General features: G+C 42.6%; 1 protein-coding gene across 5 annotated transcripts in view; it reads left to right on the top strand.

The window, feature by feature from the left end:
* Positions 1-22742, top strand: part of LOC144784620 (thiamine pyrophosphokinase 1-like) — a 1414696-nt gene that overhangs the window by 439733 nt on the left and 952221 nt on the right. The window lies entirely within an intron of this gene.

Raw genomic sequence — 22742 nt, 5'->3', positions numbered from 1 at the left:
TTCAACCCAAGTCATTTCATAGAGGAACACATCTTTAACCACTCCTCCTGTGTGATTCCCATTCGCCACCAATCTCCAGAACCCCACTTGGTCCTTACTCTTAGCTGCCATTAGCAATTCCGACCAGCTTTCCTCATCCCAATTTGTTCTGGCCTTCTCTTGGATCTTCTTATATTCTTTTCTAGCTGCCTTAATCCCCTCTGGGTACTTACTTTTTATCGCCACTAGGAGTCTAGCCTTACCATTGCGGCAATCCTTGCCATACCACGGTTTCCTACTTGATATGTTTTTTATAATTTTATTGTTTTTTTTTGGCATTTTAGTTAACAATGGTTTTAATAAGTTAAAGAACCCAATATGTAGGTCAACAAAGGCATTGCCCCCTAGTGGTGTACTTAAGTAGCTGGCAAACGTATCAGCTAATAGGCTATAAATTTCTGCTAGCACTTCACCATGCTCCAAAATATGGGCCCATTTTAGTGAACGTCGATTATTACTAGCTAGTATAACATCATTAATAATTTCTGCCTGATGGGGAATCTCATTCCTTGGGGATACACCAAGGAACAAGCTGGAAGAAAATGTCAATTGGAGTGGACGGTGGTCACTCTCAATCCTAGGCATAATCTCTAGGTCAGTTAAATATGGCCAAGTGTCAAGGGAGACCAGGACATAATCTATTTTGCTTTGGGAATTATTTCTTATAAAGGTTGAGGCCTTTAGCATGTCTGATGGGAGTCTGCCATTACACGCTCTCAATCCGTGCGTGGCTGCCAGCCTCATAATTTGAACTGCCAATACAGTACACTGGACCGACTCAATATTATGTAACAGAGGGATATTATTAGCCCTATCCTCCTCATCAAAAATGTCTCAGAGACCTGTAATTGGCTCGAAATTACAATTGAAATCGCCACCTAGTATTATGCTTGGTTTCTCTTCCTTGCTGTTTAAGAACATTAAATAAAAGGAACACCCAACCTTCTTTCGTAATGTTTTTCAATCCAAGTATATCCCTTGAGTCGATGTTTAATATTGTTATTTGGGCCTCAAGTGTTACTTTACCCATATTAATAGTCCCCCCGAGGGCCTGCCTCTAACAGAGGGAACTGCATTAACATTATGTGTTCTATAACCTACTCTATGTGGCGTAGTTAACGCCCATGTTTCCTGCAGGAGGCAAATATCACATGTTTCAATATAACTACACCAATCTGGGTCGCTAACATTTTTTGTAAGCCCCGCTACATTCCATGATATTAATTTTAGGTTTGAGTGATTACAGTCACTTCTATCTAAGGGAAGACCATCTAATATCTCATCACTTATATCGATATTTACTCCTGCTAATGCTATTTCTCCACCAGAAGTCAATAAGGGTCTTTGTTTCACTAGGACCCCTTCTCCCGTATCACCATTTTCCAACATCGAGTCATATATCTGTGGTAAAGTAATTGATGGGTCATTTATTTTTTTTATCTCCATTTCTATGGGGGCGACCATTATTCCTTCTCTTTGGTCTATTACTAGAGACAGTCAATCAACCATCTCCAAAGAGGATAAGTCTTGGAATCTATTAGAAGTGTGAAGATTAAAAAAGGTCTCAGGGGTCTTACATAATTCGTACCTTTTCGGTCTGTGAAAGTATCCCAGTGGGAGGGCGTGGATATTGGTGTTATCTTTCTGGACATCCTCACATGATCTTAATAAATGGCGGACTATGTGAGGGCGTTTAAAATGTACAACTATACAGTCACTATCAATGTTTTTTCTCTTTTCCCCCACCCACCCCACCCTGCGCACCATTATGATCTTGTTAATTTTTTGCGGGCTGAATCCTTTATACTTTTGGAGCCAATCTACAACCTTATTCCTAAGATTATGTCATGTTTCGATTTGATCTCAGTTTAAAGCCAGTACGCCAGTTAGTATTAATACATACGGGCATGCGGCTGGTGGTAAACTTAAATTATCACAATTAGGAATCGCATTAATTCCCATGGGGCTAGGTAAATGTATTCTTGAATCACTGTTGCAGGGAAAACCTGTTCTCTCTATGATTTGGTCAGTCCTTCTTTCTCCTGAGTCAGCGACATTACTTCGGGTTCCCTTATTTCTTAATGATTGTGTTCTTTCTCCCACAATATCGGTTCCGTTCAAGGTAGCTATTCCTAATTGGCCTGAAATGTTCCTGTCGGGGATCACTTCTTTATTTTTTTCCATGACTTTGCCTATATTCTGCAAGTAATTTAACTCCTTCTTCAAGGTTATCTCTCCCCTTTTGGAACATAATATCCAGTTTGGCTATAGCCTGATTTATTTGGGTGATTTTATCGTCTAAATCCTTCAATCTAATGGCCATAAGATCATTCACTTGCACCTGGACAGAATCTAGAGTGGTCTTAAAAATGTCTGCAACAATTAGTTCTAGTGTCTCCACCATACTATCTGCTCCATTAGGGTGTAGGGGATTGTCAGTCTCAGTTTGAGTTCCAAAAGATCTGCAATCAGGGCTTGTATGCTCAGATAATTCAGACTGGTGTTTGACAGGCTTCCCTATCCCACCCACTCCTCCCTTTTTGTTAGTGATCCTTTTCCCTTGTGATATGGTCTTTGGTTTCTTATTATCCTGCACCCCTTGTCTTGCCCTGCGGTGTCTAGTTGCCATCGATGGAGTTGGGGACACATCTAGCACCTGCTGGTTTTTACTATTATTTATAGTGTGCTCCACCACAGGGTTCCCTAAAGTGTGTTCAGGGGATGCAATACGCTCACTCATTGTTTTATACAATGGTCTTATTGAGAGTAGTAGGCCAGGTTCGTTGTATGTTGGTAACTTAGATGGATCTAAGGATAACCTTCTTTCTGCAAGAGCGATCTCATGAGTTATAAGAGATTCTGCTCTTGAAATGAAATTATCAAGCGTCCCCGCTAGGCATTTCTGTTTACTCATGACAATATACTTATATTTATACAGCTATATAAGAATACGTTATTAACTTTCCACGCTGACTTAAGCCAGCCAAAATTAACCTTACACACACGATAATAGAGTAATAAAATAAGCGGTTAGCTATTTAACAGAAAGCAAACATAATTCAACAGCAACGTTAATAATCAATATAAGGGGTATAAGTACTCCCTTGCCTTCACCCCACGATATTTAACTAATAGGATCCCTTTAGGGAATCAACCGGTAAGAGTATCACAGTTTAGTTTTTCCCTGTTCCCCCTCTTCAATCGAACACAACCAAATATCAGTAAGGGATGAGCCCGTCAATAGTAGTAAAAACAATGTCAGCTTGGCTTGTTCCGATATAACATACCCGATGTAAATGTAGGTTATTTTGGCCTACAAAGGCCAAGAGGGATGGCCCAGCCCAGCCTCCTTCGGCCTCAGAGGGCCGCTGACGGCCCCACCCTTGTTCCTGGCTTCTCCCAACACGCTCCCGCGCGCTTCCGCGCAGCGGGTGTGGCGAGTGGTTATGAAGCGGCAGTAGGCGGTGCTCGGCCCAGGCACAGGTGGGAACAGTTACGGGGCTCCTGGGACTTCGAGTTCTTCTGCAGACCTGTTAGGACACTTCACGCTCTCCCCAGACAAAATCCAACATCCAGCATCAACAGCACTGTCCCTTTGACAAAGCGGCACTACCAGTACATAGATAATCGAATTAGGGCCCAGCCCAGCCTCGTTCAGGTTCGGGTTCTTTTTCAAACCTTACCAACATTACATTTCCCTTGAGTTATTCCCGAGCATAGTGCCTTGCCCTCCTGTTCCCTTTAATTTCCATTGTTCCCACTTTCTTTTGTGCCAGACTTAAACATCTCACTGGAGGCGAGGCTGTATAGTCTGTCTTTGCCTTGCCCCCGTTCTATTCCTGCTACAGCTCTGTTTTGTGGAGGAGGGGGGCTCCTAGGTGGCACAATTAGATTCTCAACCAATCTATTACACATTTGCAGTTGTCTGGAAGGGGGCACTGGGTGGAAACACATTTACCAAGAACCCTCACAATATGTTTCAAATTATTTAATCAGATGCATTTCAGCTTCGCATAGAATTTATCACCCCCCAACCCTATGTATACATTTTCCACTCCAACTTTGGATTCTGTGTTAAGGTTTTGGTATTTGGTTGATAATAACCCTCGATTCTTTAGTGTTCATGGTGATTTGTTCCATTTCAGAATTATTCTAGATAGTATTAAGCCTTCCAAACAGTATGTTTATGTGTGGATATGTATACACACACCCCAGTACATTAGTAGTAGATGCATTTTACTCACCAGTTGTGGCTGTACTATAATCCCTACCTCATCTTTAATATTGGATATATTCCACGGTGTAAGCCACGTTATCCACAACACTTAAAACCTGTTTACCCGATTTGCTGCAACACTTTCGCAATATAAAATTCATAGAGGACATCAATTTATTACTTTTATTGTATGTGTATATTTTATAATATATTCACTTATATGGATACTAATGGTTTAATTGAGCCTAAAATTCTCACAAGAATGGATCCAGTTAAAATCAAAACTGTTATGTTCTGTTTTGCTTGAAATGTTGTTAAGCTCATACGATATAAACAATAACCAGACATCCTTTGTGTCTTCTGCAACGTACTTAAAATAGTCTATATTTACCATACGTGACTGTGGCTTTACTGCAGTCTCTTCTGTGAATATGGGATAATTACATACATTTTGCATTTAGCAAATCTTTTTTTTGTTTTGTTTGTCTCTTCATTGTGTAGCACAGTGAATGGTCGACATGCTGCTGTGTGGTGTGGCCCTCTTCTGCCTCTGCATTTAGCTGTATTGTGACACCCCCTCTTAACCATTTCCTGTTTTCATCCGAGGAAAGCATTGCTATTCATTTAAGCTGCAGTATCTCCTGACGCCCGACTGCTTGCCATTTTATTTGTGTTTTTAGGTCTCGCCTGAGCCAGCGCATGCGCTGCTCTGAGAGACATTTAGAGTGTGGGCTTTTAAAAGTCCTACCACAGCTTTTTGGCTGGCATTGAGCGTGCAGTTATGCACACAATGACTAGCAGAGGCGCCATCAGGCTTTCCTCTCTTGTCCTGGTGCGCGCACATCGTACACCACTAGCCAGCCTGCTTTCACTTTACCTTTGCCATCACACGCCCGCGCACCACTTGTGTGCTTTTTAAAATTTTCTTTTAGAGCTCGCACACAACTCCCTCCGCCTCTCTCTTCCGCTACAGCCCCCATCTATACGTTCTTCGCCCATGTTCCCTGATCTTTTCACTATTTTTTCTTTCCTCCTTCTCCTCTCTCTCTGCAGTCCTTACACCCATGGCCTCTTCATTCCACTTGATTTCTTCGCACTACCTTCGCCTTTATCGGTTTATCCACTGCCCTCTTATGCTGCCCCCCATCTGTCCATTCTTTGCTTTCTCCCATCCCTCTTTTCCACCTCTACACTGGCTCTCCTCACTGCTTTCCCATCCTCCCTCCCTGCTTCACAGAACTCCTCTTGTTTTCTCCCCTATTCCGTTGCTTCTTCTGCATCTTCTCTTCTCCCCCCTCCTGGCGCTCTTTGTGTTCTATACAGTTTTTGTTGTTGAACACAGTAAAACCATGAACGAATATGCCGAGTAATGAAGCGAGACAACGCTACAGCCCCCAAAGGACTCATTTGCTGAATAAATGTTCCTTCCCCTCACATTTCTCCAAGAATTTTAACACCAAACTTAATTCTCAGTGAAGCTGGTTTTACGCCGCCCCCCTCAGATAAAGGAGCCTCAAGAAGAACGGTGTACACAGTGCAAGCCGCCCACTTCATGTCTGCCTAGCCCCTCATTATCCATCTACTTATGCATTCCCTTCAGAGACAGCCAGGCACTGCAGAAAGCAGCGGGGGTCGCCAGTGACCACCAACTCAAGGTAAAGAGGTGGGTAGAGGGTTCTATATTTAGGAAGCTTACAAGATCTCCTGCATCCAGTCATTCTTACAGAGGACTCTACTCTTTATACACACAGGCTGCTTTAAGACACCAATGTAGTTTTCCAGACACACTCCCCCGTTCAATTAGGTACGAGCCGCCATCAGGCAATTCTTTTAATCTTTGGTGTCTTTAATTCATCTAGATGGGCTTTGTCATGGATGCTCTTACTAACTCCTGCCTCAGCTTCCCAGCTTCCCACAGGTTTCAGGGTGTTCTTGTTCTTCAGAAAATACAGCAGTTACATTGGTGGACGGTGATGCTTTCAGAAAAGAGATAGCACATCCCTCAAGCACAAAGATCCTCACATTGCCTGCTCGGCCCCAGACAGGGCATGAGAGAAGTTACCCTGGAGGCGAGCCTGTGCATGATGCCAGAGCCTAATTGGTATTACAAAAACAAGCATTGGCATAGCCAGTTGGTCTCCCCCTTTGGGACCTTATACGTGTTTAGATATGCAACAGTTGATGTTGTTGCACCAAGGATATTCTGCTGCATAACTAAATACTTATAAGGTCCCGAAAGTGAGACCTATTGGCTATGCCAATGCTTGTTCACTTTTGTAAGTACTATCTCAAATATAGGTTATAATTGGAGCTGCCTTCTAAACCTTACTAGTGTAAATTTCATTTGGGAAGAGATAGCAATTTTGAGTTTGGGTTCCCTGAACTCAGGACCTAACCCACATCTTTCTGCGAAGGTGGTTTTTAAATTGTGTGTTAGAAAATGCCACTTTTAGAAAGTGATTCAAATAAGGGTAAGCCTATATCTCTAAATGCTAAAAAGCTTAAGTGATTTATGCTTTTAGAACAGACACTTGCAGCTTGTGTTTATCCTGGTACATTTATTTATACCTCCTCACTTAATCTATTTAGTTGAATTCTGACAATTTCAACACATGGAAGAATAAAAACAATGTGTTTCAATATTCATTTCACAAAAAAAATTACATACATAAATAGAAAACATTCACACTAATCAAACAAAGAGACGATATATCACATTTTACAAACAACCTCAAATGACATTTCAAAAAATAGACAATTACTAAAACAGACAATTTATGAGAGAACAATGTATTACAATAAAACAACCACTTATTGTCCTATTGCCATATTCTTAAATGTCCACTGAAAAGATTTTTTCTTTTAATTTATCTACTCCATTGGACAGTATATTTAAGGCATAAAATGTATTTATCCTTTGGTTTGTAATGGAATGAAACCATATCGTGACGCGTTTCTAGTTCTGTTAAATTCTTCACAGAACTCTCATCAGGGCGTTTCTTCTAAATCTATAAAAGAAGTTGTAAAATAGAACTTTTGTGACTTCTCCCTTCCTATTGGATTCTCTCTTTACACTTCTTTATATGTACTTCTATTGTTTATGGTACCTGAAGCAGTATTATGAGCACCTTTTAGGTCTCGCACTGGCGAAAGCACGTTCTCGCCGCGAGACTATAGCTGTCGGCTCAGCCTCCAACGAGCCAAAGTGGAGACAAGAGATGGGCACGCCCAGCAAGCCGGAATCCGATTGCGCGCGTTAACACGCGCTCCGATTCCGGCATGCTGTTCACACGCGCGCGCACACACACACATGCGCACACACACACACACACGCGAACACATCCCTGTTTGAGCCGCATTGCCACCGCATCCAAGCCGCCACGATCGGCAAGCTTGTACCCTGCAAAGTACGGCCCGCACTCTCCAGCCCCCGAAGCCGCACCGCTTGTGAGGATTCCAAGTACGGCTCAAGATTGCTACCAACGTGCCGTCACGCCACGTATGCCTGAAGTGTACTAAATCGCACTGTACCTGCCTGTACGCCTGAAGCGTACTAAATTGCACTGTGCCTGCCTGTACGCCACGTACGCCTGAAGCGTACTCCAGCGCACTGTGTCCCCACCTTCCGGGGCCGCGCCGCACAAGGGAAGCCACCCGGTACGAGTCATACTGGGCCGCTCCGTGCTGCACTGCCGCCCTGGGGATCCTGCCTGCAATAAGAACATACGTCTTATTGTTATTTGCAACCATAGTTAAATATTGGACTAGAATATGAATGTTTGCAATAAATTCTTTAAATAAAAAACATAACTTTGGCAAGTTATACATACCACACTACACGACGTCAATGAACTCACTGACCTTAACTCCTGGGAGCCATGCACCCTTGGCATTTTTAAACGTAGAAAACGTCTTTGTCCGCACCCGGTTTCCGAGCCTAGCTTTACTATTAGCCAAGAGAATAATTACAGTGTACTGAAAAGCACCCACCACCCCCGTGTCTTTGGGGGCATGGCCTGGTGCGATGTGGAAGTGGGGAACCGCGGAGGGTAAAGCTCTCCACTGAGAAGAAACACGTCACATTCAAACAAGTCCCATCTGAATGGGACACACTTTTTCTCAGTTCTTACACCTCACCACTCCGGAAGATCGTAAAGCGGACTCTACCTCACGAACTCTCTCTACGGAAGCCCCTCGGGACTCCACGGAGCTAACACTACACGTTCCTTACCAATCCGCAAAGTGCCCCCAGCCCTATGCAAGGTACGATATTAGTCACTGAAACCCCTAACTTCGATATCCTGTGCTACCCCCTGCTCACACCACAATTATTCACACTGCTCACTATTATTGACTCCAATCCCGGCCTACACCCTCCCAATTAGTCTGCGAGTTTACTTTCTTTTGTTGCCGAATTTTAAGATGTGATTTAATTTTCTAATGGGATTTCAATTACCACTTGTAATACTTGTAACGCTTGTTAAATTTAAATGTGCCTATTGTTACCGCTACTATTGCTCATACCTTTGCATGTACATACTATGCAGCATTACTAACCTTTATGTAGAATGGAAAATCCAAATAAAAAGAATTTCCAAAAAATTATAGTTAAAGTTTTCAGGTTATTCAGACCGTTTACTTTTAAGGTTTCTTTTCCCAAAGGCTGTCCCATACTATTGAAAATTGCATTTCGCTGTCTAACAGAGTAAAATAAATATTTGTGTTCCCTTCTAGAAATGAGAACCATAGACACCTGTGCCAAAACAAATATTGTTGAGTTAAGCCTTTAAAGGGGAAGTTGGACAGTGGAAAAATATTAGCTTCCCTCTTCTGCCTGACCCGCTTTGGACCTTTTCCTTTCATTTTAATTTTAGAATGTCCAGCAATGCGAAATTAACATAAGGAGTAGCACCCCTCTCTCTACACCCCCCTCTCTACACCCCCCTCTCTACACCCCCCTCTGTACACCCCCCTCTCTACACCCCTCTCTCTACAACCCTCTCTCTACACCCCTCTCTCTACACCCCTCTCTCTATACCTCTCTCTCTCTCACTCTACTCCCCTCTCTCTACACCCCTCCCTCTCTCTATACCCCTCCCTCTCCAACCCTCTCTCTACACCCCTCTCTCTACACCCTTCTCTCTCTACACCCTTCTCTCTCTACACCCCTCTCTCTCTACACCCCTCTCTCTCTACACCCCTCTCTCTCTACACCCCTCTCTCTACACCCGTCTCTCTCTACACCCCTCTCTCTCTACACCCCTCTCTCTCTACACCCGTCTCTCTCTACACCCGTCTCTCTCTACACCCGTCTCTCTCTACACCCCTCTCTCTACACCCCTCTCTCTGCAACCCTCTCTCTGCAACCCTCTCTCTACACCCCTCTCTCTCTCTCTACACCCCCTCTCTCTCTACACCCCTCTCTCTCTACACCCCTCTCGCTAAACCCATCCCTCTCTCCACACCCTTCTCTCTACACCCCTCTCTCGCCCTCACTCTATCTATCTATCATTCTCACTCTATCTAGCGCCCTCACTCTAGCGCCCTCACTCAATCTATCTAGCGCCCTCACTCTATCTATCGATCGCCCTCACTCTATCTATCACCCAAAGTTTAAGCTATTGCCATTATAAATTACAATAATTTTTATTTAAGTATTAATTATATAAAAAAACATTGTTATTGGTAATATCAATACATCTAAGTCACGTAAATACAACACATATTGCATTACAAATGCTATAGGTGTCACATTTGTAAAGTTTAAACTATTGCCAGTGTAAATGACAAAGCTATTTATTTAGCTATTTTCAAAACCAACACATAAACACAAAATTTGTCATTTACAATGCCAATAGCTCAAACTTTCCTAATGCGAGACCTATTGCATTGCAAATGCTTGTTTGCTAGTGTGGACGTGGGATCAAAATTAATCCGCGCTGTTTCCGTTTTGTCTAAAACAATACAGGGAGTATTTTTAATGCTAGCTTTCATGTATATTTCGCTCGCATCCATAATCTCATCTTTTTAAGCACCTACCGTATTGTGGTTTTCTCAATACAGGCTGGAATTCACAATGACTTTTGATGTGGTCTGGCGTCACGAACCTGCAACTAATGTACATTGTTGTTCAATATTATACCCAGATACCTCAGGATGAGGCACTGGAAGTGAACGAATTCTACTTGGAGTGAAGAGATTGTCCCCATAGAGTACCAACCGCGTTTATTTTGCGATTGGCAGAGATAGCCTTGAAGAAAAATTATTTTAAATTTGAGGACCAATTCTCTATACGATTAAAAGTTACGGCCATGGACTGTCCTTATGCACCGGATATGGCAGTCCTGTACATGGCCCAATATGAAGAACGATTCATCGAGAATGGAAATCCTTTCAAAGACCAAATATTGCAATGGCTGCGATATATCGATGATATCTGGCTCCTGTGGCAGGGGAGCCAGATAGAATTGAAATTGTTCCATGACTGGCTTAATAACCGGCATAATGACATTAAGTTCTCAATGCAGGCGAGTTGTACAAAAATGACTTTTTGTAGACGTAGAAATTAGACCAGAAGGTAATCACCTATGTACATCTTTGTACAATAAAGAGACAGATAAAAACACAATATTACACTATACTAGTGCCCACCCTAAAAGTCTTAAGGAGAATCTTCCTTATGGACAACTGTTACGAATGAGGAGAAATTGTACGGAAATAACAGACTTTATTAGTCACGCAGTGGATTTCTGTGAAGAGATGGCTAAAAGGGGTTACCCCAAAAAATTATTGAAGCATTCGGTAAAAAGATCTAAGTTCACACCTCGGGAGAACGTTCTACAAATAAAAGAAAAGAGTGAACTCTAAAGACTGGTCTGTGTAACAACTTTCGACCCTGACACGAATAAATTCAGGCAAATCTTACTTAAAAACTGGCACCTCCTTGAAAGTCTTGAATGTCCTTTCCCAAAGCCTTTATTTGCTATGAAAAAGAACCCTAGCATAGGCCAACAGATCATACGGGCAGATATTACAATACCAAAACCTAAAAGTGACCTGCTCTCGAAATGGAATATGAAGCCGATAACAGGTCACCACAAATGTGGTACCTGTGTGCCTTGCAGTAATACCATCGAAGGCACTGAATTCAATCACAAAGAAGTCAGGTGGAAACATACAGAGTTCTCTAATTGTAAAACTAGAAATGTAGTTTATGCAGTAGTATGCCCATGTGACCGAATCTATATAGGGAAAACAACCCAACAGGTGAATACCAGAATCACACAACACAGGTCCAGAATTAAAAAGAAAGTGCTGACTGCCCCAATGGTTGAACATTTTGTAGCTAAAGCCCATGGGGTGAATGATTTCCATTGGACCACTTTGGCGGTAATAAATTCAACCAAGTGACAACTTGATACAGAAAGCCTGCTGCTACAAAAAGAGGCTTACTTAGTTATGAAGTTTAACAGTACAGTGACAGGACTTAACGTATGAACGAACTTAATAGGTTGTGATTCACACATTTTAATATGCATTAATGAGAGTTAGAAAACATCTAAGAGAATGTGTGACTTTAAAAAAGTCCATTTAATCATGAAGGGTTGAACGCCATGGGTCTGGCAAAAAATTGGCGCTTTGTATATTTTAAAAAAACTTGGTGCTTGGCACAATGAAGGTCATATCAATGTTTTCTATCTTAGAGGGAGTTTTCAATACGAGCAGCTGGCCCTGAACCTCAATAAAATGTAAGCTACCACTGTGATAAATTAAGGCAGACAACGAACGCTGAATTTAACTACATTTCCTAGAATGCATTGCACAGGATCTCTGAGAGAGATTGCAATGCGATTGGGCCTTGGGATTAGCCATGCCCCCTCTCTTTCTCCTTTTGTAATTCATGTTTGATACACGCGGCAAACCAGTAATGGCGGCACAGGGAAAGTAGGATATAGAGTGAAGAACTAAAGAGATTGGTAATAGTGGTGAGTGAAACTTCACAACAATTCTTTAAACTAGTTAAAGCTTATCACGCAAGCCTTCTGACTTGTGCCCTTCATTCTAGGAAACACTAACGTTGACGAGAGGCTTTTAAGAAGCCGGAGACCGTGGCTCCAGGAAAAAAGAGACCGAAAGGTAATTGGCAGCAACATTGTATCCGCGGGTAGAAAGCCACGCAGTTATGTTGAAAGGAACTAAATGAAACCCCCTCTCTCTGCAGTTTCGGAATTCCAGCAATACAATCTATGATATAAACAAAACGGCCAGAATAAATATCCGCGAGTGTTCCATGAGCAGGTACCGATTGAACTTTTTAAAGCATATTGTTTTGCCAATAATAGCAGGGCAGACTGTATATTTGAACAACAATGTACATTAATTGCAGGTTTGTGACGCCAGACCACAGCAAAAGTCATTTTTGAACTCTAGCCTGTATTGAGAAAATCGCAATACGGTAGGTGCTTAAAAAGATGAGATTATGGATGCAAGCGAAATATAAATGAAAGCTAGCATTAAAAATACTGCCTCTATTGTTTTAGACAAATCACGAACGGAAACAGGGCGGATTAATTTTGATCCCACGTCCACACTAGCGAAAAAGGTGCTCATCATACTGCTTCAGGCACCATAAACAATAGAAGTACATATAAATAAGTGTAAAGAGAGAATCCAATAGGAAGGGAGAAGTCACTAAAGTTCTATTTTACAACTTCTTTTATAGATTTAGAAGAAACGCTCTGATGAGAGTTCTGTGAAGAATTTAACAGAACTAGAAACGCGTCGGCATATGGTTTCATTCCATTATAAACCAAAGGATAAATACATATTATGCCTTAAATATACTGTCCAATGGAGTTGATAAATTAAAAGAAAAAAAGAAAAAAATCTTTTCAGTGGACATTTAAGAATAGGGCAATAGGACAAGAAGTGGTTGTTTTATTGTAATACATTTGTCTCTCATAAATTGTCTGTTTTAGTAATTGTCTATTTTTGAAATGTCATTCGAGGTTGTTTGTAAAATGTGATATATTGTCTCTTTGTTTGATTAGTGTAAATGTTTTCTATTTATGTATATAATTTGGATAGGTCTTTTTGTGAAATGAATATTGAAAGACATTGTTTTCATTCTTCCATGTGTTGAAATTGTCAGAATTCAACTAAATAGATAAAGTGAGGAGGTATAAATAAATGTACCAGGATAAACACAAGCTGCAAGTGTCTGTTCTAAAAGCATAAATCACTTAAGCTTTTTAGCATTTAGAGATATAGGCTTACCCTTATTTGCATAAGTATTAACGGCCCTGCCTATTCTCTATCCCGTGGGCCTAACTCCCCTTTGGTTTGTGAACTTTTAGAAAGTGGGCATTTTCTTGCTTTACCAGTCTGTGCCTGCCTGGGTAATCAACATCTGGTTTAGACTAACAGTTTGGCTGTTTGTGCATTCACTCTAGACAGCCACACAAAGGGAGCTGAAGTGTGCCCTGCATATCCTGATTGCCCATCACCAGGCTGATGGGCCTTCCTGCGCTAGAATGGTGGGAGGAGTTGTCACTTACACCTCAGTAGGTTGTGCCTGTCCTCTCACAATGCTGTCGGCATCACCCCTCCCCCCCCCTGTAGTGTCTGGTGCCAGGACAGAGCAATGCAGGATCTGTGCACTACAAAGACTATACTTTCAAGTATGCCTACTTCATAGGGAGAAATTGGGTATAAGTATTGGACCTCATTTTTAGAGCCCTTCTGGACCGTGGACTCTGCCAAAAAGAAGAGCTGAAGAGCTGTCAGCAGAAGTACTGCCCCTTTGCTATGTTGCTATGCTGGGTTGGCCTGAAGTTGCTGCTTCTGTCTGTGAGCAGTGAAAGAACAAGGCTTTGCTTTCTGGAATCCTGCTTTCCTTTTTTTCAAGGGCTTGTGCGTACTTGCCTCCTGTTGGAAGTCTCAGGGCCATCAAAGACTTCATCTGCAGCTCCCCTGACCTGCAAAGTGGTGCCAACTCCAGTTATGGGTCCTTGGAGGGGGGTTTCTTGCTTCAAGAGCTGAAAATTCACACACCGCCCTTCTTCAATGGTTCTTCTTGCAGAAAAGCTCTCGTAAACCATTTTAAAACTGAGTCCAGCAACATTATATAAGTGAAACTGACTCTAGAAAGGCAAACGTCTGACCACCCCTAATTCGATAATCCCTGTACGAAATTCTCTGTCTTTTATATAATGAACCTGTCAGTACATTGTGATTCTTGTCTTCTCACCCTCCGGCTTTCGCAAACACCGCTTAATCATTCTAAATTCCAGTATTTCTTTATTATATTATTCACTGTATTTACCATCTTGTGTTATTATGCCCTTACTAGCATGTACTTATTATAACTCATGCTGTCCCTCTTTTCCAAGGTTTATCCGAATTTGAGCTCTATTCATAAACAGATAATATGTAAAATCTTTGATACTCAGATGTCTGTGAGGGCTATTCCGTGCTACAAAAAAGCGTAAATAAAAAATAACAAGGTCCTAACGGTATGTCTCCTATGGAACTGCACTCCGGATGGATTGTTGCTGTGCATATGATTGGGTGCACCAACCTGCATCATCCAAATGGCAGATCGCATATGCAATACAAGCAAGCGATAAAATGTGACAATTTACCTACAGTAAAGCCCCAAATCTCACCTGTCCCCACTTAAGTCTGTTTTCCATTCAGCAGCTCGCTTCATTTATGGGGCCAAAAGAAGCGATCACATCACACAGATGTTATCCACCCTCCGCTGGCTTCCCTTCAAGGCTAGAGCTATCTACAAGACCGCTTGTATCACCCACAAAGCCTTACACTCCTCCTCTCCTCGCTACCTGGCGAATAAACTGAAACTCTCTGGAGGCTCTATACCATCACGCAATGCGGAGAATCTACTGCTTGAACCTCCCACTTTCAAGAAGGAGAGAACAATGGCCCAATCCTTTTCTGGCAACGCAGTGAGAATCTGGAACTCTTTCCCGCCTCAGCTCCGGACCACCGCCTCCTCCCAGGCCTTCAAAAGGGACCTCAAAGTTCTCCTCCTCCAGAGACACCTCCAAAAGTAATTCACGTCCTCATGTTATTGGAGGAAGACTTCCCACTACTGAAAATTTCTACTTTCCATGACAATGGAAGTGCCTTCCCAGTGTGTTCTTGTGGTTGGAGTGTCTGCCTTTTTGCAGTATTTTCCATGTACTTGTGTTTGGTGCCCTTTTGTAACATGCACACACCACTTTGCCCTTGTATCACACGGTTTGCTACCTCTCACATGTTTTTACCTTTGATACTTGCACAAGTGCCACCTTTTCCTTCGTAACACTTGTTTTTGTGCCTGAGTGTCTAGCACCTTTTGCAGTATTATACCTCAAATTATACTTTTTGTTTTCTCTTGTAACTGCACACTTGTCACTTTTTCCTCTTGTGCACTTTTTACTACCTCATGTATTTTTGGTTGCTCACAATTTTTACTACCTCATGTATTTTGTTTGCTCACAATTGTCACCATTACCTTATGTAATGTAACGTATGCTTTTGTAATCTGTTCTTGTGTAATGTTTCTCATTATGTTTCATTTCTGTTCCTATTGTGAAGCGCTCTGACGCCTTCGGGTAAAGTCCGCGCTATATAAAAATGCATAAATAAATAAATAAAGCATACAAGACTTGCATTGTGTTGCTCCTATGGGGACATGCTGAAATGTGGATACTACATGGAAAGCGTTTTATAAACGCTACTACAATGCAATAAACCACTACTGACATTGACAGTGGGGGTGGCAGAGAGAGCTTTTTTCATCCCCTTCAGCTCCAGTCTAAGTTGTTGTCTTGAATTATTCAGAATAAAGACCATTCCTCCCTCCCTGTTGTTCACGGATGATTAAACCTTATTCAGTAGTTCTTTACCATTTACATTTGGTAGTGATTTGCGCACTAATTGCAATTTAGTTTTTTTTTAAATTACAAGTGCTGCTGATTGCTCTCTTCCTCTTTAGTAAGAAGCTGAAAAGCCTCTCCATTTAGCATATTTTGCTTTCATAGTCAACCCCATTCTCTGTGGCCAACCTGCTATCGGTGCTTCTCCTATCCCCAAATATAGCACCCCTGCCTTGTTCTCCCGTGGAGCACTGTTACTTCAGACAAGATCTGCCCTTTATAAATAGCTAATACCAATAACAAGCGCCTCATTACCAAAGTGTCTAGTTTGTGTCCTTGGTTCCTGAAAGCTGGGGCGCTGTTGCTGGAATAATAGCTATCTTGTCAACATTGATCGCTAAATGAATGTCAATCTACCCCGTTTAATTTATGTACAAAGAAGGGAAATGGATAGATTAACTAGGCAAGCGCTTTAACTGATCATGATAAATTGGCAGTCTATTATTGAAATACCGCTGTTAAAACCCACACTGCGTGCAGATGGGAAGATTTGCACAATCTGAAATACTTGCTACAAAATTGCACCAATTATTATAAACTGAGCATCACAGTGGAAACGTCTGAAGTTATACAGCTTGACATTTTGACAGATCCGTATAAGTGACGCTGATCTTTTGTTTCAGCGCCTCTACATTGAACAAATTCTTCTAAGGCAAGCATTTACCTCCCTCAGATAACCGCGATGTTAACCTGCGGAATTCTGTTCACTTTAATTTGTTTCCTTTGCTGTATACCACTACCAGACAGGGAAGTCTTTTTTGCTTTACCAAGTGCATCGAAGTACAGAGATAGGTATAAGTAGTTCAACAGTGAAAAATAACACTAATGGTGGGAAAAAAATAATTAGAGCACAATGATAGTACTAACTCAAAGGTGTCTAGGTGTAGAGTATTGCATTTTTTTAAATTGTGGTGCCAAAAGGAATGATCCCTGTTAAGACACGTTTGCAACTGAATAGTAAGGTTTAACGTTTAGAAAATCTGTAGATATCAATTTCAACTCTACCGTACCAAGTAGAGGAAATTGTTTGGTGTGTGAAAGCCTGTGTAGTTATTTCGAAAGTTGAAACTTCTGAGGGCGTAACAAGTCAAGCGCTGTCTGCAAATTTTGTTGACTCAATATATGGGGCCATCCCAAGGCTATGTGCGCACAGGGCAGCACTCCCACGCTGTGGTCAGGGAGCGGAGAGGACTACACCCTGGGTTTGTCAGGGTCCACATAGAGGCTCATCCTCCGTTCCTTTGCATACACAGCAAGTGTTGCTAGGGATAGGAGAACCACACAAGATGCCCTTCCCATCGTCTTAACCATATCTTTGGTGAGTGCTACCCACAAAATGCAATGACCGATTTTAAATTTTTTTAACAATGCAAATCTGCCCACAAACGTTGATCCCTAAAATAAATGTGCTTACATTTTGCCTCATAGAAACAAACTACAGGTGGGTACCCTTAAACCAGTTGAGACCGGGTGATTAGTATATACAGAAATACAACAATGTGTAGGAAAGTTGGATCTGCTTTTATGGTTACCCCCACTTTTTGTCTGGTGCTATGCTGTTTTTGACTAGTCTGACTGGGATCCTGTAATCAGGACCCCATTCTCCTTGCTTTCTCCCCTAAATTGGTTATGGTAAGTACTTAGGTACCTCCCAGATTGGATACTGGTGTACCCTTGTAAGTCCCTATTATATGGTTCTGAGATTCCAGAGGCATAGGTACACCAGAGGTCCCCCATGGGCTGAAGCATGTTTTATGCCACCCATGGGAGACCACTCAAACTATAACTACAGGCCTGCCATTGCAGCCTGTGTAGGCTTGTGCTAGCACTACTTACGAAAGATATAGGTTCCTCTATATCTAAAGTCACTGCACTTAAAACCTATAAGTCACCCCTAAAGCAGGCCTTTCAATCCTGAAGGCAAGGTGATTGCTTTTAAGTGTGAGGGTGCCTCTGCATGAGCACGACACCCTTACAACCTTCGGAGTCTATTCTGCCGGGTTGTAAGTGCATCAGCCATTACGATACATAGAGCGGCCATGCATCATTACGCAATGACCATCTCTAAACTGGCTGTAACGAACCCTGTCATGTTTGGTATCAAACATGTTGGAATCATAACCACAGGCTTACCTGTGGGTGGGTCCCTAGATTTGTCGTGGGACAAGATTCATATCAAGACACCACTTCTTCGGCCGTCCGGGCACTCTGGACTTCGCTCTGGGCATCAAGACTCCAACTGGGAAGACTCCTGCTGCTCCTGGTCTCGTCGACTTGCTGGTCTGCTGCAACGTCCATGCCCCCTACGGGAACCTTCCAAGACCTGTGGACATTCAAGACACCTGAAGGAATCTCCCTTGAAGTGAAGGAGTCACTTCCCTGCATCTGCAGGCACTGCAACAAAGCTGACCGGTCTGCTTATCCTGGGCTCCCACAGACACCGAAAGGCGCAGCAACACAGGTGATGGTTCTTCACATCTCTCGAGGCCTGCCTGTCCTCTCAAACGGTTTGAGGCTAGTATCCCTCGTCGGAGCCGCAGCAACTGAACCCCTGTGCACTGCGTTGACTTGCTGTTGCAAAGGCTTGTTGGCTTCCTTCCGCCAAGATCTTCAGGCTCCAAGTATCCCCAACCTCAAGCATCTCCTGTGCGCACGATCTTTGTCCTCACCGCATCACTTGCATCATGGACCTGCATCTTTGGTGAGCTGCTTGAGGTCCTCCTGCGACTCCAGTGCCTCCGGCTTGTGGGTCCTCTTGAGGGACTTCTTTGATTTCAGCGAGCTCCTCTGATTGCTCAGGGCCTGCTCTGACTCCCCTCATTGTGGTAAGTCACCTGGACCTTGCTGGTCAGACACTGCACCTTCTTCGCTTTCCATGTTTGCAGTTGCCAAGGCGTGTTGGTGCTCCCGACATCAGACTTGGTACAGCTCGTGAATGGCTCCTGGTGTTCCACAGCATCGCCTGGTCCGCACAGCTGCAGCTCCAAGGTCATTGCCCTTTCTCCTGCAATACTCGACTTCGGCGGGAATTCATCTTCCGGGCCGCCTGGTCACTCCCAAGTGACATAGACTCTGTCCCCTCTGCTTGCAGGTACTTCTCATCTTGAATCTACCTTTGAGTTCCACCTGACACTTTCACCTTCTCCAGCACGGCATCGTCCTGAAGTCCTCCATTGAGTTCGACAGTGGTTTCCGACACCACTTCAAACCTATGCACCGCTTCTCTAGTGTAGTTATCCTGGTTCCTAAGGTATCAACAACCTTCTGTCTTCCACTGGGTTTCTTCAGGGTACACTGGAAGTGGTCCTACTTTTTACAAATCGAAACCGCAACTTACCCATTGACTTGTATTGAACCAGCGGTTGCATTTCCACTCTGCACAGGCCTCCGTTGGGTTCCTGGTTACTTACCTCGGGTGGTTCCTTGACTCCCTGGCACTTCTACGACTTCTGGGTATAGTCTTGACTTGAGTCATGGTTCGCATACCACTATTTTAGAGTGTGGTTTGGTCTCTGCCTGGCGACCATTGTGTATCTGTTCTACTTACCTGTTTCTATTGCACTTCGGATGAGTCATGCCCTAGCGTTGGTACAAAGGATTGCCCTTAACTTCTGTTGAGTCCTTGCTCCTGTCACCATTTCCATTAAGGGCCTGACACTCGTTAATCTCATTTGATTTATTTGTTAATGAAATGGCACCACAAAAAAAGTATTTTGTTTATATTGACTACCTTGTTCTTCCTGCACCTTTGTTTTCGCAATTTTCTGCACTTGTTACTTGCGCCATTCACGTTGCTTTGCACAAGCACTATTGTTCACAAGACTGTATAGGTTATATAAACATTTAATGTAAGTGTTGTTCTTGTCTTTATCTTACCTTGTTCTCAATACAGACCACTCTTAACATTGTGACACTACGATTTATGCTTCCCTCTTTCTTCTTTTTGCAATTTGTGTGCATTTTGCCTACCATATTCTTTAAATAGTTCCTGTTGAGACGTTGTTTTGCTATATAAACATTTTGCCTCAAACAGTAAAGAAATTGAAAGGGAGTATAACTAGGAGGAGATCACATAAAGCTGAGGGCTGTCCATGTCTATAAAATGATGATTGGTTCTTTAATTTCTCTTGATAGTACTACTTTTCTAAGTAAATATGTCAAGACCCTTCTGTCCTTCTGCGCTATACAGAAACTGCACTAACATGAACTAACAAGAGTACATTCATTGTCGGGATGATTGGTATCACTTCTAATCAGAGCTGATTCTCTGTGAGCATTACATGTGTGGTTTGCCTTTATGCCTATTGGAAAACGTCACAACAGGTGACCACAAGTTGACAACTATGCTATAGGATTTTTGAAGTGCTCCTGACTATGAAAGATCCTTGCCACATCCTTTCCTTAAGGAGAGGTGGAGCTTTATGACTGTCTTCTTAATACACATTTGCCAGTCTGTTTGGTTTGTCTGCTTTTACTTAGTTGCCAGTATCCTTCTTGCATAGTTGTGTGGATCTTGTTCTTCTACCAACAGGCTTTTTGAAGAGTGTGCCATATGTGGTGCTGTGAGATGTTTCTTTTGATTATGGGTGCTACAACAGCATCCACTGCTCTAGGAGCAGGCACATCTGTTTAGGATTCTATTCAGTTAATTTAAAATAATCTATAGGAAATATTGAGGTATTCTTCGACACACTGGAGTTATATCTGGGAGTATTCTTCCCTATCCAACATCTCCTTAATAATTCACTACAAGTGTCCATTTCCAAATCCAGTGCTTATTTAACCTCTGCTTCCTGTATTACAGTAAAGGCTCCAGTTTACTATATGTAAGTACTTGTGAAGTTAGTAATGGTCTAGCCAGTTCAATTGGTATATTTTTGGGTAACTGAAGGGGTATAATGCCAAGTGTCCATCCGACTGCTTCTAGATGTATCTGCAACCTTCCCCTGTTAAGTGCTAGCAGTATGAAGTCATGCTGGACGCCCTTGTGCATTCTCGTGTCCAAGCAGGTTGGAGGCGTGCAGGCTGAATGTCTCTTTCAGGGCATGTTCGCTTTGGCTGCTCGACCAGTCATGCATGATATCCAGCTTCCACCTGAGACAAGGAAGGCTGCAGCCTGTGACTAGGAGCCTGATGTATCTTTGGTCAGATCACAAGTAGTGAGTACAATTTGCACCCCACATTAGTGCGAAATACAAAGTCACTCACTAGACAAAGTTAGAAAAGGAACACATTCTTGTCACAACTGAACCTATCCTGGTAGGGCAAACTCAAAATGATGCTCACATCCTGAGCTCACCTGGGATATACCCATGTGCCTGTGGAGTGGTACTGTGACCTGTGAAGTCTTGGGCAGCATTTCAGCAAACCCAAATGACTTTTCTCTGCTCTCTATTATTTCTGCTCTCATCTTTATAAAGGGCTTAATCCAGAAACATGTGTCTAAAGATAACAGCACTACCTGCACAAACTTTGGTGAAAAACTACAGCAACTTTGAAGTAGGCTTATGGCTTTTACCAGAATGCAATGGGTTAAACTGTGCTGGGATGAGCAGCAGTGTGCTCCCACCATTCATTTTCTAACATATAACATTAGTGCATGTTGTGCCTTTTTTTCGTAACCAATCTAAAGAAACATTAACAAAAAGGGCATTAAGGTCAAGGACATGGGTTTGGCTAATAGAAAGTGACAAGAGAGACCCTGGGTAAAGTTGTTCTGTAGAATCCCTGTATCCAGAGCTCTCAGATGTTGACTTAGCTACCTTTTATTTCTTATTCCTCTTAGCAGGGTTAAAAAGACAAAGCAGCACACGTCTCATTGGTTTCCCTTGGGATTATAAGAGAAGTGTTGAGTACAAATTAAATATGTGTAGTAAAGAGAGACACTATTTGCACACAGAGGTAGAACTTTAAGGGCATATATTTTGTTATTTATTACCCAAGACTCAGGCAATACAAGTGATGGTAAGTTGATAGACGGAAAATGCCATAGGAGAGTGACCACCTATAGGAGGTTGGCAACTTGAAGGAATTCCATAAATGGGGGCTGCTAGGTATTGACTATCTGGGGGACATATGAAGGAGACAGGCTCTGATTGCTCTTAAAGAGCTGCAGATGGCAGAATCTGAATGATTCCTATATCTATTCTACGGTTAGGACACGCACTTAGGGAGCATATATCGGAGGGGGGTGGCAATTGCCAACGTCCGCTTCACTGGAGGATCGACTGCTGTTGGATCCCATGACCAATAGTGACTTCCCTGATCTACAGGAAACAAATGAATAATTACCCTGATCCTCTGACGACCTTAATGGAAGCATGGGAGGGAGATCTAGGATTGATTGGAGACAATGACTGGAAGGAGGCAATCCAAAGCCGCAGGGCAGAGGCAATCTATGCTCGCCTCTGTTTAATACAGCTGAGGATTCTGCAAAGATCCTATTACTCCAGATCCCTCCTAAACCGACTGGGAAGATGTGATAGGACACTCTGTGCTAAGGATTGTGGCATGGTGGGTTCTTTCTTCCATTCACTGTGGGAGTG

Source organism: Lissotriton helveticus, chromosome 10, assembly GCF_964261635.1.
Source record: "Lissotriton helveticus chromosome 10, aLisHel1.1, whole genome shotgun sequence".
NCBI classification, from domain to species: Eukaryota; Metazoa; Chordata; class Amphibia; order Caudata; family Salamandridae; genus Lissotriton; species Lissotriton helveticus.
This window is presented reverse-complemented; position numbering and strand designations above follow the sequence as displayed.